The 18,177-nt window shown below is 44.3% G+C and overlaps 1 protein-coding gene and 1 long non-coding RNA gene across 2 annotated transcripts in view; both read left to right on the top strand.

The window, feature by feature from the left end:
* Positions 1-16,585, top strand: part of LOC124278065 (interaptin-like) — a 280,656-nt gene extending 264,071 nt beyond the window's left edge. The window contains exon 21 of the mRNA XM_046713822.1: positions 16,498-16,585. The gene's annotated coding sequence lies outside the window, so the exon portion shown is untranslated. The remainder of the gene's footprint in view (positions 1-16,497) is intronic.
* Positions 12,517-13,109, top strand: LOC124278071. The gene is made up of 2 exons (XR_006898968.1): positions 12,517-12,963; positions 13,056-13,109. It is a non-coding gene; the product is annotated as an uncharacterized LOC124278071 (long non-coding RNA).
* Positions 16,586-18,177: the final 1,592 nt, after the last annotated feature.

The raw sequence follows: 18,177 nt of genomic DNA on the forward strand, positions 1-18,177 counted from the left end.
AGCTTGGTAGTTATGGTGGGTGAATGATAGAGTTGGGAGGTTACAGTGGTGGAATGGTAGAGTTGGGTGGTTATGGTGGATGGATGGTAGAGTTGTGTGGTTATGATGGATGGATGGTAGAATTGGGTGGTTATGGTGGATGAATGATAGAGTTGTGTGGATTATGGGGGATAATTAGTAGAGTTGGGTGGTTATGGTGGATGAATGGTAGAGTTTAGGTGGATATGGCGATCGAATGTGTAGGATTTGTTGGTTATGGTGGTTGAATGGTAGAGTTTGATGGTTATTGTGGATTAATGGTACATTTCATAGTTATGGTGGTGGAATTGTACAGGTGGGTGGTTATGGTGGATGAATAGTAGAGTTGGGTGGTTATGGTGGTCGGACGGTAGAGTTTGGTGATTATGGGGATGATTAGTAGAGTTGGGTAGTTATGGATGGATGAATGGTAGAGTTGGGTGGTTATGGAGATCAGAATGGTAGAATTCGATAGTTATGGTGGTTGAATGGTAGAGTTTGAGAGTTATGGTGGTGGAATTGTAGAGTTGGATGGTAACGGTGGATGGATGGTAGAGTTGGGTGGTTACGGTGGATGATTGGTAGAGTTTATTGGTTATGGTGATGAATGGTAGAGTTGGATGGTTATGGCGGATGAATGGTAGAGTTTGACATTTATGCTGGATGAATGGTAGAGTTGATATTTATGGTGGTGGAATTGTACAGTTTAGGGTGGTTATGGTGGATGATTAGTAGAGTTGGGTTGTTACAGTGGTGGAATTGTAGGGTTGGGTGGTTATGGTGGATGGATGGTAGAGTTGGGTGGTTACAGTGGATGGATGGTAGAGTTGGGTGGTTACGGTGGATGATTAGGAGAGTTGGGTGGTTACAGTGGTGGAATTGTAGGGTTGGGTGGTTATGGTGGATGGATGGTAGAGTTGGGTGGTTACGGTGGATGATTAGTAGAGTTTATTGGTTATGGTGATGAATGGTAGAGTTGGGTGGTTATAGGGATGAGATTAGTATATTTGGGTGGATATGCTGGATGAATGGTAGAGTTGGGTGATTATGGGGATGATTAGTAGAGTTGGGTGGTTATGGAGATCAGAATGGTAGAATTTGATAGTTATGGTGGTTGAATGGTAGAGTTTAGAGGAGTTATGCTGGATGAATGGTGGAGTTGGGTGATTATTGTTGATACATGGTTGAGTTTGATGGTTATGCTGGATGAATGGTAGAGTTGGGTGGTTACAGTGGTGGAATTGTAGAGTTGGGTGGTTATGTTGGATGGATGGTAGAGTTGGGTGGTTATGCTGGATGATTAGGTAGAGTTGAGTGTTTATGGTGATGAATGGTAGAGTTGGGTGGTTATGCTGGATGAATGGTAGAGTTGTGAGGTTACAGTGGTGGATTTGTAGAGTTGGGTGGTAATCCTCGATGGATGGTAGAGTTGGGTGGTTATGGCGGTCGAATGGTAGAGTTTGATGGTTATGGTGGATCAATGGTAGTGTTGTGTGGTCATGGTGGATGATTAGTAGAGTTTTGGTTGTTATGGTGGTCGGATGGTAGAGTTGTGTGGTTTTGGTGGATCAATGGTAGAGCTGGATGGTTAGGAGTGATTGAATGTTAGAGTTTGATAGTTATGGTGATTGAATGGTAGAGTTTGATGGTTATAGTGTTGGAATTGTACAGTTGGGTGGTTATTGTTGATGAATGGTAGAGTTCTGATGGTTATGCCGGATGATTGGTAAAGTTGGGTGGTTACAGTGATGAAATTGTAGAGTTGGGTGGTTATGGTGGATGGATGGTAGAGTTGGGTGGTTATGGTCGATGATTAGTAGAGTTGAGTGCTTATGGTGATGAAATGGTAGAGTTGTGTGGTTATGCTGGATGAATGGTAGAGTTGGTGGTTACAGTGGTGGAATTGTAGAGTTGGGTGGTAAAGGTGGTCGAAGGTAGAGTTTTGATAGTTATGCTGGATGAATAGTAGTGTTGGTAGGTTTTGGGTGGATGAATGGGAGAGATGGGTGGTTACAATAGGATGGAATTGTAGAGTTGGGTGGTCATGGTGGATGAATGATAGAGTCGGGTGGTTACAGTGGTGGAAATGTAGAGTTGGGTGGTAGGATGGATGCATGGTAGAGTTGGGAGGATATAGTGGATCGAAAGGTAAAATTTGATGGTTATGGTGGTTGAATGGTAGAGTTTCATAGGTTATATGCTGGTTGAATGGTAAAGTTTGATGGTCATTATAGATGAATGGTAGAGTTGATAGTTATGGCTGTGGAATTGTACAGTTGGGTGGTTATGGTGAATGAAATGATAGAGTCGTGTGGTTACAGTGGTGGAAATGTAGAGTTGAGTGGTTATGGTGGATGGATGGTAGAGTTGGGTGGTTATTGTGGACGGATGGTAGAGCTGGGTGATTTATGGCGGTCGAATGGTAGAGTGTCATAGTTATGGTGGTTGAATGGTAGAGTTTGATGGTCATTGTGGATGAATGTGGGTAGAATTTGAGAGTTATAGTGGTAGTGGAATTTTAGAGCTGGGTGGTTATGGCGGTCGAATGGTAGAGTGTCCATAGTTATGTGGTGGTTAGAATAAGTAGAAGTTTGATGGTCATTGTGGATGAATAGTAGATTTGGAGAGTTATAGTAGTGGAATTTTAGAGCTAGGTGGTTTAGTGGATGGATGTTAGAGTTTCATAGTTATGGTGGTTGAATGGTAAAGTTTAATGGTCATTGGGATGAATGGGTACATTTGATAGTTATGGTGGTGGAATTTTTACAGTTGGTAGGTTAAGTGGTGGCTTGATGGTAGAGTTGTGTGATTATAGGGAAGATTAGCAGAGTTAGGTGGTTATGCTTTATGAATGGTAGAGCTGGGTGGTTATGGTGGATGAACGGTAGAGCCAGGGTGGTCACGGCTGTGGAACTGTAGAGGTCATGCCTATAGGGACTATAAGTAGAGCTGCATGGTGATTATGGTAATCGACTGTGGACATGGTGGACGAACGGCATAGCCATGGTCATGGTGGACGGACGATAGAGTTGCCCTTGATCAGTGGATGAATGGTGGAGCCGATGGCCATCAGGACGAACGAGCCTGGATGGATCATGGCGACGAATGGACGGTGGATCAATCCAGAGCTGGTGGTCCCTGGTGGACGGACGACAGAGCCGGTGATCAGGACGATCGAACAGAGCAATGGACGGACCACAGGACGAACGAGCTGGAGGAATATGGACCAACGGCAGAGCTGGTGGAACGGCCGACATGGACACACAGGACGAACGCCCACAAGGCAGTGGAAGGAAATACAGAAAGGTGGACAAGGATAACCGGTAGACGTGGATATGGATGAGGTGGACACATGCATGTGAGACGACAGAGCATGGACAGAGCTGAGGCGGACGAATGGACAGGACAACGGTAGAGTGGCGGACACGGAGCTGGATGGAACGCACGGACGAATGGACAGGACCAGGACACAAGGACAGACCAAGGACATGGAGGACCGAACGAACCGGAGGACGAACTGAGCGGACGAATGAGCGTGGACAGCTGAGCGGTGGACGAAGAGCAGGATGAGATGACAACGGCGGACATGGAGGACACACCAGGAGCATGCCGGACCGGACACAAGGACGGAAATGGACACGAGACGGATGACGCAGAGTGGCCACAGTGCCACAGGACGAGTGGCCACAGGATGAATGGTAGACGGAGTGGATATGGCGGACCAACGAGGAATGGACGACAGGCCACAGACGGAAATGGTGAGCTGAGTGGACAAGGATGAACGGACGAATGGCTGACCACACCGGACGGACTGTGGACAATAAGAGCTGAGTGGAACGAACGTGGATGACCCACAACGGATGAATGGACACTTGATGGTAGAGCTGAGACAGGAAGGACACAGACACGAGGACATGGACTGAGACTTGCACAGGAGATGAATGGAATGGAAAGCAGGACGAATGGAGGAAGAACAGACCAAATATGGATGGTGGAGTGGACCACGGAGACAGTGGATAGCTGGAGGACAAGGAATGGATGAACGGTGGACGAACGGTGAGACCACAACGAGCATGGTGGACTGGACAGGCTGGACAACAGGACAGACATGGACAAGGAACGAACGAAAATGGAGGACACAGGAAAGGATGGAAGGAATGGACGGTAGAATGGAAGAGGAAAGGAGGAATAGTGGAAAGGTGGATGGAGGAGCATGGACACACAGAGCTGAATGGAATGGAATGAATGGAATGGAGGAAGGAACGGAGTGGAGGAAGGACAGGAAGATGGATAGACGGGGTGAGAATGGACACAGGACATGGATGGATGGAATGGAAATAAAGAAGAAAAGGACGGACAGAGTGGACAGTGGAATGAAGAATGGATGGATGATAGAGTAGAATGGAAGGAAAAGGATGACTGAATGAGTGGATGGAATGGTAGAGTGAAGAAAAATGTGGACAGACATGGATGAATGGTAGAGTGGATGAATGGTAGAGCCCAGGAAACAGAATGAAAAGAATAGTGGATGAATGATGGAGTGGAAAGAAAAGGTGGAGGTGGAAAGGTGGAAAGGCAGTGGAAGGAAGGAAAATGGAGAGTAGTGGACATGGATAGAGTTAGGAAAGAGGGAGCAGGAATGGAATGAAAGAATGGAGTGGTGGAAAGAAAATGGATGAATGGATTGAGGGAAAAGGTGGAATGGTAGAAAGAATGGATGGTAGAGTGAAGAAAGCAGGGATGGACATTAGATGGAAAGGTGGTGGAATGGAACATGGATGGAATGGTAGATGGTGGATGAATGGAAGGGTTTGTGGTGGAAGGAATGGAAACAGTGGTGGAATGGATGGTGGAGTGGAATGGAAGAATGGAGCAGGAATTAGAGTTGATTTGGTTATGGTTGATGAATGGTAGTAGGTTGTTACAGTGGTGGAATTTTACACAGCTAAGTGGGTGACACATGTACACACAGAACAACACACATCCCTTTCCCCATCTCAAATACACACACTGTTATGCATACAACAGCACCCCTCCTTCCCCATCCAACACACGCGTACACACAGAACAACACACTTCCTTCCCCATTCAACACACACACGTACACACACAGCAACACACCTCCTTCCCCATCCAAATACACACGTACACAGACAAAACACACCACCTTCCCTCCATCCAACACACACGTACACATACAGACGCACATCGCCTTCCTCATCCAACACATACGTGCACACGTAACAACACACTCTCCTTCCATCATCCAGCAGCCACTAATGTATATATACACAGCATCACACCTCCTTCCCTCATCCAGTAGCACACACGCAAACATACAAGAACCAACCTCCTTTCCCATCCAACACATACGTACACACACAATAACAGATGCACTCTCTCCTTCACTCCATCCAATACACGCAAGAAACACAATAATACGCATTCTTCTTGATCCAACACACATGTATACACACAACAACACACCTCTTTCACCCTTCTGAACAACACACATCGCATACACACACAACAACAACACACCTCCATTCCTAATCCAACTCTCACACGTACACACAGACCAGGCACATGCACCTCCTTTCCACCTCAAACACACATAAAGCATACACAACTACTCACCTAATCTCACCACATTCAGGACACGTATACACAAAACAGCAAATGCTACTTCTTCACCCATCCCACACACACGCTCTCGCAGACAAGAACGCACTCCCATTTCCCATCCAACACACACGAACACACACACAACAACACACCTCCTTCTTCCCCACTCCAGCACACAATGTACACACAGAGCAACATTACACCTTCCCCTGATCCAAACACACATGTACACACACAGCAACACACCTCCTTCACTCTCATCCAACCCACACGTACACACAAAACAACAGCTCCTTCCCCTATCCAACACACACGTACATACAGACAAAACACACCCACCTTCCTCCATCCAAACACACACGAACACATAAAAACACACCTCTCCTTCCCCATCCCACACACACGGGCTACACAAAACCCACCTCCTTCCCATCCAACACATACGTACTCTCAAACAATAGCACACCTTCTTTTCCCCATCCAACACACACGTTTCACACACAGCAGCTCACCTCCTTTCCCCATCTAATACACTAATGTACACAGTTACAGAATAAACACACTTCCTTTCCCCCATCCAACACACACACGTACACACAACACACACTCCTCTTCCCTATCCAACACACACGTATACACACAAAGACACTAACTCCTTTCCCTCATCGAACACACACATGCACACACAAGGGAACACACTCTATTTATCCAATCCTAATCACATTAATGTACACACACAGTAAACACGCCTAATTTCTAATCCAAATACACACGTACACACACATGAACACACTCTCTCTTCCCTATCGGGAGTACACATACACACATAAGAAGAGCACTCCTCTTCCCTATCCAACACACAATGTACTCAAACAACAGCACATCTTCTTTCCCATCCAACAAACACGTACACACACAAGAATACACCTCCCTTTCCTCCATCCAATACACATGTACACACCCAGCAACACACTTCCTTCTCCCCCTCCAGCACACACGTACACACACAGTAACAAAACCTCCTTCCCAATCCACACACATACGTGCATACAACAACACACCTCCCTCCCCCTATCGAACACACATCTACGCACACGTGCAGAAAGACCTCCTTCTACCCATCCAACACACATAATGTACACACAAAAAACAAACACCTCATTCCCTATCCATTACAAACGTACACACACACACAACAGCACACCTCCTTCCTCCATCCAACACATTAATGTACACACACAGTAACACTTTTAATTCCCCTAATCTAAACACACACGTACACACATGAACACACACCTCCTTCTCTCTCATCGAACACACAGGTACACACACACAAGAAGACACCTCCTTCCTAAATCCAATACACACTGTACTACCAAGTAAATAGCAACTCTTTTCCCCCATCCAATGTACATATGTTACACATACAATAAATTAATGTCCTTTTTCCCCATCTAACACATACTAATGTGCACATACAAATAAATACACCTCTCCTCCTATCCAACATTGTATTAACATTACACTTCAACAAAACACCTCCTTCTTCATCCATCACAACACACATGTGGGCACACAGTAAGACACTTCCTCTTCCTAATCCAATGCACAATGTAGGCACAAAAACACCTCCTTTCCTATCCAATAGACACTGAACACACAAAAATACACCTCCTTCCCCTAATCCAAACACACAGGTACACACACAAAATAACACCTTCTTTCCCCTATCCAACACACATGTACACACACAGAAGAACACACCTCCTTCACTCAATCCAACACACACTCTCACACACTTACTCAACACACCTCCTCCTCCCTGTCCAGCACACACAATGTATACACACAAATAGCTCACCTCCTTCCCTAATAAAATATACACACACAGAAACACACTCTCCTCTCTCCAATCCACACACATGTACACACAGAACACACCTCCTTTTCACCTATCCAACACTTAGAATGTACACACAAAACAATAGCTCTTTTTCCCCAATCCTGTAACAAACAAGTTAAATACCACAGCAACACACCTTTTCACCCATCCAACACATTAATGTGCACACACACAACAACACAACTCCTACCCATCCAACAGACATTGTGCACACACAACACACTCTCCTTCTCACCTATCCAGTAATACACGTACACACATAAAAACAGCACTCCTCCTTCCCTATCCAATACACACATACACTCTCACAAATAACCACACCTCCTTCCCTATGCAGTACACACTTAAAAACACAATAAATACACCTCCTTTCACCTATCCCACAAAGCCATGTGCACCCACAACAAGACAACTCCTCTTCCTGTACTCCAGCACACACACGTACACACAAAACAACACCTCCTTTTTACCTATCCCACTCTCACAATGAACACACAAAAACACACCTCCTTCCCCAATCCAACAAACACTGTTCACACACAACTACACACCTCTCTTCTACCTAATCAAGCACAAATGTACACTAAGTAAATACACCTCCTTCCCCATCCAACAAATACGTATACACAAAACTCCACCTCCTTCCCCCCTCTATCCAATACACACGTGATGATGTATACACACAACAATACACAATTCCTCTTCCTATCCAAGACAACTTATGCATATGTACATGAAGAAATACACCTCCTTCCCCTCTATCCAACACACACGTGTACACACACAGTAGCTCACCTTTTTCCCCATCCAACACACACGTACACACACAGAATAAGACACTCTCTCTTCCCTATCCAACACATACAATGTGCAGGTAGAATAACACACCCTCCTTTTCACCCTCCAGCACACACACGTACACACACAGCAAACACACCTTCTTCCCTCATCTAACACATATGTATGCACAGTAACACACCTCTTTTCACCATCCTACATATCGTACACACAGAAGAACAACTCCTCTTTCCCTATACAACACAATAACGTACACTCTTAGAACACACATCCTATCCCCTATCCAACCACATAATGTACACACACAGTAACATACACCTCTATTCCCTATCCAACACATAATGTACACACCCCTCCCTTTCCCTCATCATGAAAATGCACACACACACACACAAGAACGAACCTCCTTCCCCTAATCCAATACACACGTACACACCCAGCAACACACACCCCTCCTTTCCCCATCCAACACACACACGTACACACATGAACACACCTCCTTTCACACATCCAACACACACGTACCTACAGAACAACACACATCCTTTTCCTAATTCAACAAAACACAGCACACAACAACATAACACACCCTCCTTCCCCTTTGCAGCACACACGTACACACACAGTAAACACACAATTCCCTTCCCCTCAAGCACACACACGTACTCACACAGCAACATACCTCCTTCCCCCATCCATCACACATATACACACACAACAACACACACTCTCCTCCCCTATCCACACACATGTACGCACACGTGCAGAAAGACCTCCTTCCCCATCTTAACATACACACGTGCACACAAAACAACACATGCACATCCCTACCCCAATCCAATACACACGTACACTCTATCAGGACCTTCTCCCCCATCCAACACATACGTACACACACAAGAGCTTTATTCCACTGCCTTCACCAACCCAACACACACGCACGCGCACAACAACACATCTCTTTTCCCCATCAAACACCCAACGTACACACACAACAGTACATGCACTCCTCCTTTCCCCTATCCAAGGCCCACGTGCACACACACAACAACATACATTCTACTCCTATCCAACATAAACGTACACACACACAACAACACATCTTGCTTCCCCTATACAACACACACGTACACACACAGCAACACACCTCCTTTCCCCAATCCAACACACACGCACACACACAGCAACATACCCTCCTTCACTCCATCCTAGACACATGTACACAGACAACAGCATATGCACTCCTCCCTACCCATCCAACGCCCACACATACACAAATAACACACCTTGATCCCTATCCAACACACACGCGTACAACCACACACAACAACACACCTCCTTTCCCTATCCAACGCAAACGTACAAACACAACAACAACTCACTTCCTTTCCCCCATCCAACACACGTGTCACAATGTCATATACACATGTTGAAAACTTTCTCATTCAGCCAACTAGTAACGTAATGCACTCAGCTTTACACCCCTCTTTTTCCACATAAAACACACACACGTACACACACAACAGCACATGTAACATCATTCACTCCATCCAACACACACGCACACACACTACAAATACAATCTTCATGCCCCCATCCAACACACACGTACTCCACACAACAACACACCTCCTTCCCCCATCCAACACACACTTACACACACAGAGCTTCAACACACCTCCTTCTTCCCCTAATCCAACGCAAACGTACACACAGAACAAGTTAAAAAAGCTGTTCCTTTCACCCATCCAACACACAAGCGCACATACAATAGCATACCTTTCTTTTCCCTAATCCAAACTGACGGGTATACACACAAAAGATACCTCCTCCTTCTTAGTAGTCAACACACATGTTCACACACAAGGGAACATGCTCCTCCTTCACCCATCCAAACACACACATACACACAGAACAAATAAAAGTAGCTCCTTTTTCACTCCATCCATGTACACACGTACACACACAACACACTTCCCTTCCCCTGATCCAACACACACGTACACACAAAAAACAGCACATGCACCTCTATTCACACACACAACACACACGCAAACACACAACACACCTCCTTCCCCATTGAACACACACGTACACACAAATAAAAGTAGCTCTATTCACCCATCCAACACACACACACACACACACACACAACACACCTCGATCCTCTATCCAACACACGCGTACACACGCACAACAACACACCTCCTTCTTCCCTATCCAACACACGTCACCTTCTCTATACACTTTTGAAAACTTCTCCTTCAGCCAACCAGTAACGTAATGTACACAGCTTTACACCCTTTCCCTCTATAAAACACACACGTACACACACAACAGCACATGTATCGTCCTTTCACCAATCCAACACACATGCACACACACTACAACACATCTCCTCTTTCCCCCTATCCAACACAAACTTACACACACAGTGATCAACACACTCCTCCTTCCCCATCCAACGTAAACGTACACACAGAACAACAAAAGCAGTTCCTTCCAACCATCCAACACACTCCTGTACACACACAACACACCTCCTTCCCCTGATCCAACACACACACGTACACATACAACAGCACATGTACTCTTATTCACACATCCAACACACAATGTACACAAACAACACACCTCCTTCCCCATTCAACACACACGTACACACAACAAAAGCAGCTCTATTCATCCATCCAACACACACACACACACACACACACACACACAACACACCCTGGTCCCCTATCCAACACACGCGTACACACGCACAGCAAGACACCTCCTTACTTCTATCCAACACAAACTTACACACACAGTGATCATCACACCTCCTCCCCCATCCAGCGCAAACGTACAAACACAACAACTCACTTCCTTCCCCATCCAACACACGTCACGTTCATACACATGTTGAAAACTTCTCCTTCAGCCAACTAGTAACGTACGCACTCAGCTTTACACCCCCTTTCCACATAAAACACACACGTACACACAACAGCACATGCACGCCCTTTCACCCATCCAACACACACGTACCCACACAACAACACACCTCCTTCCCCCATCCAATGACACTTACACACACAGAGCTCAACACACCTCCTTCCCTCTCCAACGCAAACGTACACACAGAACAACAAAAGCAGTTCCTTCACCCATCCACACACACGCGCACATACAATAGTATACCTCCTTCCCCGATCCAACCGACGGGTATATATAAACACACACACACACGTCCTTCCTTTATCCAACACACACGCACACATACAATAATATACCTCCTTCCCCTGATCCAACTCGACGGGTATACACAAAAAATATACCTCCTTCCCACATCCAACACACACGTTCGCACACAAGGGCACATGCACTGCCTTCCCTATCCAACACACACGCATACACACAACACACCTCCTTCCCCAATCGAAACACAGACGTACACACACAAGAGTTCAGTCACCTCCTTCACTAATCCAACACACAATGCACACGCAGAACAACACATCTCTTTTTCCAGATCAAACACACACGTACACACACAACAGCACATGCACCTCCTTCCCTATCCAAAAGACACGAACACACACAGGAACACACCTCCTTCCTCCATCCAACACAAACGTACACACACAGCAACACACCTCCTTCATCCATCCAAACACACACGTACACACTCAGCAGCACATGCACTTCCTTCCCCATGCAACACACACACACGTAAACACACAACAACACATGCACCTCCCTCCCCCATCAAAGACACACGAACACACGCATCAACACACCTCCTTCCACCAATCCCCACACACGTACACACTCAAAAACACACCTGCTTCCCCTATCCAACACACACACATGTGCACACACAACAACACACCTACTTTTCCCTCCAGCACGCTCTCGTACACACAAAGGAACACACCTCCGTCACCCATCCAACACACACACGTGCACACACAAAACCCAGCTCCTTCCCCTATCCATGCACGTACACACACAATAATACACTTCCTTCCCCATCCAAAACACACGTACACACAGAACAAGACACAACTTTCCCCATCCAACCCAGACGTACACACACAACAACAACACACATCCTTCCCGATCAAACACACACGTACACAAACAAAAACACATGTCCTTACCTGATCGAACGCACACGTACACACACGAAAACACACCTCCTTCCCCATCCAACACACACTTACACACACAACAGCACACCTCCTTTAACCATGAAACACACACGTACACACAGAACAACAAAAGCAGCTCCTTCACCCATCCAACCGACAGGTATACACACAAAATATACCTACTTCCCACATCCAACACACACGTTCACACACAAGAGCACATGCACCTCCTCTTCACCCATCCAACACACACGCACACACACAAAGACACATGCAGGTCCTTTACCCATCCAACACAAACGCACACACACAACAATACACCTCCTTCCCCCGCTCAAACACACACGTACACACACAACACACACCTCCTTTCCTGACTCAACCCACACTTACATACACAAAAAAGAGAACTCCTTCCTCCATCCAACACACACGTAAACACAACAGAACATGCACCTCCTTTCCCCATTCGACAGACACGTACGCACAACAACACACACCTCCTTCCCCCATCCAACACACACGTACACACTCAACAGTACATGAACCTCCTTCACCCATCCAAGACACAGGCACATACACAAAACACACCTCCTTCCCCATTCAACACACACTTACACACACAATAACACACCTCCCAAGTTTTAGTCACATGATAATATATATTATGTGTCAGCTGGTAAAAGCGTTCGATTTTGCCATTTGATGGGGAGACTGTCTATGCGACTTTCCGTTTAAACTCGCCAACGTGGTTTTAGTGGTTAGAGCGTCCGCCCGGAGAGCGGAAGGTCCTGGTTCGATCCCCGATCGAGTCATACCAAAAGACGTTGAAATATGGTACTTGTTGGCCCCTGCCTGGCGCTCGGCATTAATGGGTACAACAAGGACTGGTCGGCTCGGAGTCAGTATAAAGTGTCTGAGTGCTTCACTGAGGCATGATATCTCAGGGAGCTAGCACTATAAATTTCACCTCACCTCACCTTAAACTCACTCCAGTAAAATGATCAAAGAGAAAAAACAAAATAAATGAATTCGTAGAAGATCTAACAAGATGAATAATATCGATATTTATGGACTTTTGTAGTGCTTAGTAAGGGCAGTAATGATAGCATGCTTGGTATAGAAAGTTCAACCCAACAACGATTATAACAAGCCTCGTATTTCCGTCACGTTCCGCCAGTCACAAATAAGATTAAAGAACAAAGAACTGCTCGCTGGCCACTGCCGCGAAACTGCATCTATCTGTCAAGTTACGTCATGTAGTGACGTCATATATATCGAGCACTGGGCCATAACAGGCCAGGTTTTCGGAGAGGCAGAAGTGCGGGGAATGTGAATCTTGGTTGAGATGTAATGTCAGGGTAAGTGAACTGAAAATGTGGAGGCAGTCATCATAAACATGGGTTATTGTTTCGTGTGTATGTCGCCATATCTGTTAAGTTTCATCAAAATTTATAAGATGTTATTTCAACACGTGTAAATACTACGGCAAATATGTATGTTTACCACCCTGGCTGTCGAGGCTATTTTTCTGAGGCACATTTGTCGTCTACTAAAATGTGAACGTTGTGCAGGAATTCAAGTCGCGAAGCACTGGGTCTGCATGTAGATGTGGGTTGTGCAGAGATGGAGACAAATCCTGTCTTGGAGCTAGATTAATGCATTTTGTGTTGATCTTTTCATTACTTTCACAATGTGAACTTGTATGTGTTCCCTTCAGACTGTAGTTTAGTCAAGCCAAACGACACAGAAGAATTCACGAATATAGAGTAATGGGGAACATACAGAAAATTACAATATATGTTGGCAGCTTCATGTCCTTAGTTCAGTATTTAATTATTTTGTTTCAGTTTCATTTATCTGCTGTCAATGTCTATTTCAAACATTTAATTTGGTATAATGAAATTAAATGGAATACTTCACTTGAAATAAACCATCGCGTTGTTGTCCTTAAGAGAACATGGTTATACTAAGGTCGAAAACAATATGAAAAAAGGCGCATTGCATACACTCCCCAAAAATATATTTTGGGCAAAGCTCTACTTCTAAAATGCGAAATACGGTGAGACGGCGATATCTGGTGTTAAATTGATTTTAAGTAGTAAAATCTTAAGTATGTTTTAATTGAAACACATTTCTTGAGATTTGTATGTATGTTGTATTTTTGTAAGTTTCACTTTTGATCAATGTAATGATTAAATCTACAACTGGCATGTACTGTAATAACACTAGTTTCTTCTTTTATCTACGCAAGTTACTTTGAAATTCTAAAACAGCCTATTCTTTACTTATGCGCCTTTGAAACATAACTATTAAAAATTCTTGTTAATTCATGAAAATTAATCAGGTTTCAAGTTCTTAATTAGACTTTAACCATTAACAACAGATCGTAACACCCGAAGAACAAATGAGTGGTCAGTGACACGATGCTTTGATTGTTGGACATCTACATTTCAAACAAGGGCGCTTACTTGACTTGACTAACCACATGAATAGCGAATGCCGGCACTTATACTGATGGCTTACCTTTGGATTTGTTGATAAAACGTGATATTGGAACGACAATCGACCCCAGTTGAATGTTATACAATTTGGTTACACTGTATGTAGAAATACGGACGTTGTGACAGTCTTTATACAATGTATACGTTTTTAAACCGCGACGTAATCACAGCACGGCACTAAGCTACCGGTAAACAAACCAGCTGATAGACCATGCGGGTTAAAGGAAGGCATTGAAAAAGGCAGAGGGACCATGGGCCATTTGCACATATAATACACAAAGGCCCATTAAAATTTGGAAGTTTACTATTGATACAAGGGCAGTGGCCCATTCTAAATTCAGAAAATGGCTAATAATCCTGAAAATGGCCGACTGTCAAAGTTCTCTATCCCAATCCCTGTAAACGTGACGGTAAACTTTGGTGCACTTGCAGTACTGAATGAGACCGTTGTATCTACAGGGGAGACCTGTTTCTCTCTTCTGTTAGAAAGCTACAAGTGAGTGAGAGAAGAAAAACAACACATTATTAACTTCTTAAACCTTTCGTTTCAATGCAATTATATATTATCACCAACATGTTCCATGTTATATTAGTTAAAATTAGTCGTTGAACTATCCATATATTTTACACAAGGACTGTATGTATTGATAGCTGTCAATAGGGCAGATGGAACATATTGTTACCATTCTCTGTTAGAATGTAGATTACATGAAGTCTAAGCTTCTAAGTATCATATTCTCTCCTCCAGTGTCTGGTGACTTGAAGACAGGGTCTATCAACAAGCCGGAGATGAAGCTGAACAACATGGAGGTAAAACTTGGAGACTGTCTGAACATTGTGTTTGGTACAGTATAGTATATTTGGTTGGTGATAAAATAGAGTATTAGATACAGACCCAACTTTACTGGCTCTTGGGGTAACTTAAATATTAGAAAACTAGCTCAGACTAATGAACAAACTTGTACCTGATTGTTATTGTTATAGAAATAATCACATGAATGTACTGCGTAGATCTGGTACTTAAAACCATGTGAATATATTGTATAGACATTGTACTAAAACCTGAATATTTGATGTATAGATCTAGTATTATAGACCAACTGGATATTCATGCATTGACCTAATACTAAATCAATTGAATATAGTGTATGTAGTAAATATAATGTTGATATAATGTAGATCATATAAAATGTAGAACTCGTTTGTCATTTTGAAACCTAACTGTTTTCCATGTCAAGGAATTGAGACCAGTAGGCAGGACTGTGGTACTGGAATGTCACGCCAGAATGTGAAATGTGTTTTCATTCACTCGATAAGCACTGTTCCAGACTTTACAAAATGTACAAAATTGAAACCTGACATTCGATCCACATATATTAGATACAATGTACAAGTATTTGCTGTATTGTATTGATAGACAGTAACATTACGTGTACAATGTACAAGCATTTGCTGTATTGTACTGATAGACAGTGACATCACGTGTACAATGTACAAGTTTCTGTTACAGTGACACAGAAAGACTCCAACTCCCGCCATGTCGCCGCCCTCCTTGCTGCCTGCCGTGATGGGGAACATGGCCGAGGTGAAGCGTGTCCTGGATCTGGGACAGGTGGACATCAATTGTAGAGGAGAGTGGAGCGGAGACACCGGTGATGATGGCAGCAGTGAGGGGACACAGAGATGTGTGGTGGAGCTCCCTAATGAGTAGAGGAGGCTTATGTGTCACTGGTGGACGGGGACGGTAACAACACCCTTCACTGGGCCTGTAGTGGAGGAGACGTGGGGGACGGTGGAGTTGATACTGTCCCAGGACGTGGTGGACGTCAACGCCAGGAACAACTACGGGCAGACAGCGGCCGACTGGGCGATATACGAGGGATTTCATCAACTGGTGGATCTCCTGGCGTCACGTGCTGCTGCTCGGTGAAGTCGTGTGGTGTTGGTATAGACAGTAATCGATGCTGTTACTGATACTGACGTCGTCGTGTTTATATTTTTGGGACGAAGGTTAGAATGATTGTTGTGTTTGAGGAGAAATAAAACTTGTTGAAAACATTTTCAGACATTTTGTCATTTGTTTTGTGTGGATGTTTTTCATGATCAGGTAAGAAGATTGTTGACTGAGTGTAAATACAGATATTGTGAGGTTAGTATATAAACACCACATCTCGTAGCATATTTCTGTATTTATTTAATGGCAAATAAGTTTAAAATTATTCGTGAACTATGCAACAATTTGTTTGTTTATATGTCGGTGCACTCTGTGACCTCAGACGGAGCCGATGTTCTCCCGGCTGATGTGGCGCTAAATGTACAATGACAGTGACGTCACACTGCTGATGACGTCACGCCACTGCAGTCACGGCCGTACACCAATGCGTTGTTTCTCCACACAAAATGCGATATCGGCGGCACAATGCTGTCGTTACGACAGAAGTATGCATACGCCAGTACAATGCTGGTAGCACATGGCCGATGTTAGTTTCAGAAAAGCACGTGTTTCCATATAGATTCACTTTTAAGTGCAAAATACTGCTGCTGAAATATAACACGGAGCAGGAGTAGCGCTTCCACGCTCTCACAATCCCCAGTAAAACCTCCCTAAGCAGTTTTGTGAAATTAATGCAATGTAATTGTAGAGGCCTTAGGAACAGTTTTAACGATCTACAATTAGTATCACAAGATTTTTTACACATCGGCTTTTAGCCTACAACAGTCATAACTGAAAAGTACAGATAAATTTGAAATGCGTCGGTCCGATCCATTTCATTCATTCTCCCCTCCAGGGTATAAAGCCACTGGCGGTGCTTCTATTCTCGTGAGGCAGGGTGTTATCCATAGCCCGGTTCCCTTTAGAAGCAATCTTCAAGCTGTTGTTGTCCGTGTTTCTTTACAGATAACCCTTTACGCTTTGGTATTTGTATTTTGTAGCATGTGGCCGATGTAGTTTCAAAGACATGCACATCTTTCCTTGTGGAGTCTTTAATGATTAAAATACTGCCGGTGAAATTCAACCTTCCTACAACCTGGCTATGGGGTGGCTCTGCATTGTTTCGTCCAGTACCGCTCTGTGTTGACGTGGCGGTCCCCAACATGTACACGTATATAAAGTGTTATAACGTTCTCATTTCTGTAAACAGTGTAACACTCAGTTTGGAGCTGATTATCTTGATCAAAGACGAATAAT

Source organism: Haliotis rubra, unplaced genomic scaffold (assembly GCF_003918875.1).
Source record: "Haliotis rubra isolate DU_JTF1 unplaced genomic scaffold, ASM391887v1 Scf230, whole genome shotgun sequence".
NCBI lineage: Eukaryota > Metazoa > Mollusca > Gastropoda > Lepetellida > Haliotidae > Haliotis > Haliotis rubra.